This window comes from Solanum tuberosum, unplaced genomic scaffold (genome assembly GCF_000226075.1).
Source record: "Solanum tuberosum cultivar DM 1-3 516 R44 unplaced genomic scaffold, SolTub_3.0 scf00248, whole genome shotgun sequence".
Classification (NCBI taxonomy): domain Eukaryota; kingdom Viridiplantae; phylum Streptophyta; class Magnoliopsida; order Solanales; family Solanaceae; genus Solanum; species Solanum tuberosum.
The window spans coordinates 870391-876438 of record NW_006239172.1 but is presented as its reverse complement, the minus strand read 5'-3'; positions in this window follow the sequence as shown (position 1 = coordinate 876438).

Genomic DNA, 6048 nt, shown 5'->3' with positions numbered 1-6048 from the left:
GGGATGTTCATAAAGTTTTCAAAAGTCTTTCGCAAACGTTTTAACTTTGTTTAAAGACTTAAAGTTCAAGTTAAGTAAAGAGTAAAGAGTAAAGAGTTAAGATTGAAGTTCTTTTCTTCAAAGAAGTATATGGGGACTATGTATTCCCAAAGAGTTTAAAATGTATTCACATTTGAGAAAGCATCGGTTCCAAGAGAGCTTTTAAGCTAAGTTTTGAGTAATTATCTCAAACCAAAGAAAGAAGTTTGTTTTAAAAACATATGAGCTAAGTGCATTTTGGGAGTAGTATTGAGCACCGATATGGAGATGCGAGTTCATATTAACTCAAGTCTCCATAAACCATGTAGCCATCATGGGTAGTAAATGATCATACTTTATAGATGACTCCTTATTATGCTTTTAGCATAGACTAGTGGATCCACTTAGTTAAGGAGTTCTATATGACGACAAAATATATGACAGTTCTGGCAGCGTGGGAAAGACACTGTATCACCACTTAGGTTCATAGTGGTGGTTGTCGATTAGAGAAACTCCTACAAAAACTATAATACTTTATTATATGAGTAAAGTTAAGTTTGTTATTGCATTTTCTTTAACAAGCTAAGTTATTTTCCACTATTTTACAAGCTTTTCATATATTGCATGCGTTTTATTGCTTTATTTTGAGTTAAGTTGTTCATGAGTTGAGAAGAGCCAACGTAAGTGTTTCTTTTAGATTTTTTTCAAGCATATGTTATGTTTAGCATTCCAACTCGCATACTCGTACATTCAATGTATTGATGCCAGTTGGCCTGCACCTTATTATGATGCAGATTCAGGTAACTAGGATCATCACCCAACGCCTCGTTGATCCAGTGAGCACTCAGAGTCAATTGGTGGGCCTCCTTGCATTCCGGAGGACTCCTTTTATTTTGCTTTCAGTATTTCATTGTTAGGATGATCGGGGGTCTTGTCTCGACATCCCCCTTTGTTTTAGAGGCTTCGTAGAGAGTTAGTAGTTCAGTTGTCTCTACATTATCATTCTTATGTTAAGACTTGAGTTGCCATTTTGGCCAAGTTGAATGTTTGACTTTTAAACATTCTTAGTTATTTTATTAAACAGTTGAGTAAAGTGCATTTGATCATTGTAATAATGCTTAGAGTCTTCCTCTGAGTAAGTAAGCTAGGCCAAGGATTCGCTTGGGGCCAACAATGGTTTTCGAGTGCCAGCCACGTCCGGAGTGTAGGCTCGGGGAGTGACAATTACATTCTATTGATGTTCTTAGTCATAGTAGTATAAATGCTAATTTTTTTTTGTCTTCCTTTGATGTGGTACAAAAGGTACTAGTGACATTACACCAATTTTGATATCTCCCTCCGATATGGCTTCAGGCGATTTTTTGTAAAACATTTATTGTACCCTCCTAGAGAGTTGGGGGAGAAATATGTGAAGTCTCACCATTTTTTGCATATAATTTGAACATTTAGAAGTCATTTTTATAGGAATTAGATAGTTTTCTTAGTTTTTCGTCTGTGTTAGCCCATGAATATATTGGTGATATGGCTTGGGAACGATTTTTTTGCAAAATCTTTACCAAATTCTCCGTAGGGAGTTGGGGGAGTAGTACGTGAAGCCTCACTATTTTTGTACATATTTTTGATATTTAGGATTCATTTTATAGGAATTATGTGATTTTCTTAATTTTGTGTGTGTTTGCCCATGAATATGTTGGTGATATGGCTTTTGGGTGATTTGTTTTACAAAATCTTTACGAAACTCTCCATAGAGAGTTGGGGAGTAGTACGTGAAGCTTCATCATATTTCGCACATATTTTGGGCATTTTGAAGTCATTTTACACCTATGAATATTTTGGTGATATGACTTTTTTACAAAATCTTTACGCAACCCTCCGTAGGAATTGGGGGAGCCGTATGTGAAGCCTCATTATTTTTTTCATAGATTTTAGACATTTAGGAGTCATTTACAGGAATTGTGTGATTTTTTCAAGTTTTCGTGTGTGTTAGCCCATGAATATTTTGGTGATATAACTTTCAGATGATTTTTATAGCAGAACCTTTACAAACCTTCCGTAAGGAGTTGGGGAGAAGCACATAAAGCCTCACCATTTTTCGCACATATCTAGGGTATTTAGAAGCCATTTTACAAGAAATTAGGTGATTTTCTTAGTTTTTCATTTGTGATATTTCGGTGATATGATTTTTAGATGTTTTTTTTGCAAAAATTTTACAAAATCCTTCGTATGTGGTTGGAGGAGTGTAAAAACCGGGTTCCGTAGTTATGGAAAAGCCAACGGAGAAAAATTTTGGGCCGAATTTTTTTTTCCGTTGTAACTTGGAATTTTCCAACCTAGTCCTAATTTGGACGAAATCAGAGTCTTTGAGGTCTAGGGAAATCTGGTAGCAATTGAGTGATCTAATTATGATTTTGATTACATGGCTAGTTAGATAAATCTTTAAGGAATTCGTACGACTTTACGGATTTGAATTCGGGTGAGTAGAACTCCCAAAATTGATCTTAGCGTGAACGGTAGTTTCTGAGTGTCATTGGTTGAAGGCGTGTTGTGAAATGGGGGTTTTGAATTTCTTTAATTTGCTCACTGTTTCGTGCAAGCCGCTTTGGTGGTGGTTTCTGTCGCCAGGGCGGGGCCGCTGTAGCGGGGTGAGGACCGCTGCGGAGGTCCCGACGCGACTTAAAGTAGTAATAAACCCCAAAAACGTTTTCTTCTGCAATTTTCGAATTTGAGAGATAAGGAACGAACCCAGGGTTTTTCTTGACAGTTTTCCACCATTCTTGAGGCAAAAGGTAAGATTTTAACTCCCCGAATCTATTTTTCGATTCGTAGAATGTAATCGAATGGGTAATTATCGACGGGGGAGGGTTTTGATCTAGCAACTTTGGTGGAAAAGCCCTAATTTGGATACTTGGGATCATGAGTATGATATAGGGTTGTTAGAATTGTTAGTAATCCGGATAGTTAGTATTGTTTATTAATTCCCGTATTATATTGATTGTTTGTAGAACAATAACAAGCGGAACGAATCCGAAAAGGGAAAGATCAAGTTTCTTAGGGTTTCAAGCTTGTTTCGAGGTTTTGTGATGGTTGTGATTCTATGATTGTGTGAAGTATGTTTGTCTTTGCTTCATTATGATACATGTATGTATGCGAATGTTGCATTATTGATTCACACTTGTTGTAAATGAGGAAATATGAATGATGAATGCCATGAATCATGACTTGATTGTATGATTATGAGAATGTACTTTGTGATTGTGATTGTGGCTTGTTGAATGGATCGGGTGTTGCGTTCCGACACACTAACATGGATTGATTGCCATGTTCCGGCATAATTATGGGATCGGTTGCCACGTTTCGGCATAAGCATTGGATCGGGTACCACGTTCCGGTATGCTAACTGTTTGGGTTTGGATTCCATGAGAGGACCAGTGACTTGTCATAATTGTGTATCTTGAGAAATGTGAAGTTGTTCGTTGTTCATAAATGATGATGATATTGTATATGTTTGATATATGCATGTGATTATATTATTGTATTGACTTATGTATGTTACACTTAGTGGGATAGCCGCGTGATTCTACCAGTACACTGTGGTTGTGTACTGATAATGCACTTACTCTTTCTTTGTTGAGTACAGGGCAAACGGCTATTGATAGACCTCGTTTAGAAGATCAGTGATCGTCGTTCGAATTCAAGGGTGAGCCAGTTCTTCCAGGCTGCCATGAGTTCTGCTTTCGTCTATGTCCACATTTCAGACTTAGACTTTTCTAGTTAGTTCATTAGTTGGGGTTGTATCCCTTCTTGTTTAGACTTGTTGAACTTTAGATGTTTTGGTACATTGACTTTCAGGTTCTAGGTGTATTTTCCGCATTTTTTAGTTGTTAGATCTTTTGGAAGTTTATGGGAACTTCAGTCTTTAGCTATTTAACTTGCTTCCGTAACTTAAATGCTTTAGTTTTGATTTAGTTGCTTGGTTTGGGTTGTAGTAGTGGTTCTCCCACCGGAGGGTTAGTGTGGGTGCCAATCATGATGGTCTGGGTCGTGAGAAGGAGCAGTACATGAATATATTAAGAAAGTATTGTTGGATATCCCAAAATAGTATAGTGGACAACTATTGTTGGACGGAAATTTTTTTTAAAAAAAAATCTTCTTACTTGAATTTTGATTATGCATGTTGTCAATAAATATCAGTGAAATTATTCGAGGTGCAACGAAGTGTGTCAAGAAATACCTTATCATGGAAAAATGATGAAGGACCATTTTGTAATTAAAATTGATACCGACTTGTCCAATATATTATCAAAGCACCGACCAAAGATTCAGCAACATAACGACCCAACATCAAATAACAGTTTCATTGTATTTTATATTATATATAGAGTTTGGTTCTCTTTGATACCAACAGTCAAACTCATATCACATGCAACTATTCTAATTCAATACATGCACTTAATAGAAAATGACAAAAACAATTATTTATGTTAGGGTTGGTTCATAATGAACATTTTTGCATACTTCATAACAAGTTTGGTCCATCAATGTAACAATATCCTCAAGATGGTTTTATATTGTTGTCTTTTTTTTCCCCCTCCTATTAGACACTTTTCATAGTATTGGTTATCTATTTATGACTTATGGGAATGTATGACATAATTTCAAAGGTAGTCAGATGGGTTTTAGGAGAGTTTGCGAGTTTTAAAAGTTTGAAACTTACAAAGGTCGACCAAAGTCAACATTGTTTCAAAATGTAAATTCATATATTTCTATTTAATTTTAGAGTTTCATATACAATTTACTTTTGCTACTCCCTCCATTCTAATTTATGTGATAGTGTTTGACTAAAACAAATCTAGCAATAAAATAAAGACTTTTAAAAATTACGATAACACGACTAATTTTAATTTTAGATGTCTGAGTCATGTTCCTAAACTTCTCGTAGCTCGAGATAGTTATTTGAAATTTGTCTAATGGTAGCCACGGATACTCTATACAATCATTGATAGTACAATAAAAGAAAAATATTTCATCAGAATTTTCAATGTTTGAACTCTTATTATACCAAAATCTAATGTAAAAGGGAAAAAAGGAAAAATTTAATACAAAATCGAACTAAAACACCAATTGAAAGTTGAAGATTTTGTATCTCCAAAAATTTCTCAACGACGATAATTTTTTTATACTAAAGCTAAGGTAATTAAGTCATTATTGTATGTTTTTTTTAAAAAAAAAATTGCTACTCAAGTCATCGGTTAAAGATCCTCTTTTATATATATATATATATATATATATTTTTTTTTTTTTTTATTTTTTTTTTTTATTTTTTGTAGTTTTTAACTATTTGAAAAAATATTTTGAGAGCAAATACAATAATTTTTATTTAATGTATGGGGACAGTTGGTGGGAAATGGAATAAAGTTTTTGCGATTTGTTACCTTACATGGTAAAATGGAATAGTTAATTTGTTTCCTTATAATATTCTGGAAACAAATAAAATGAGCTGATATTATTACTTGCCTTACTTCTTAGATTCACCTTTTTATATAAAATTACTTACCTTACTTCTTAGATTTACTTTCTTTATATTAAATTACTTACCTTACTTCTTAGATTTACCTTCTTTATATTATATTATTTACCTTCTTTATATTATATTACTTACCTTACTTCTTAGATTTACTTTCTTTATATTAAATTACTTACCTTACTTCTTAGATTTACCTTCTTTATATTATATTATTTACCTTCTTTATATTATATTACTTACCTTACTTCTTAGATTTACTTTCTTTATATTAAATTACTTACCTTACTTCTTAGATTTACCTTCTTTATATTATATTATTTACCTTCTTTATATTATATTACTTACCTTACTTCTTAGATTTACTTTTTGTCCCAATATTGGTTTTTTCCCTATAAATTCAATTGTTAAGTTATTATTGCTTACAAGTTACAAAGCAACTATTGTATTGAAGGAGTGCATTTTGAGCTATCAAGTTTTGAGCTAGGTATAATTAATATTCTACCTTT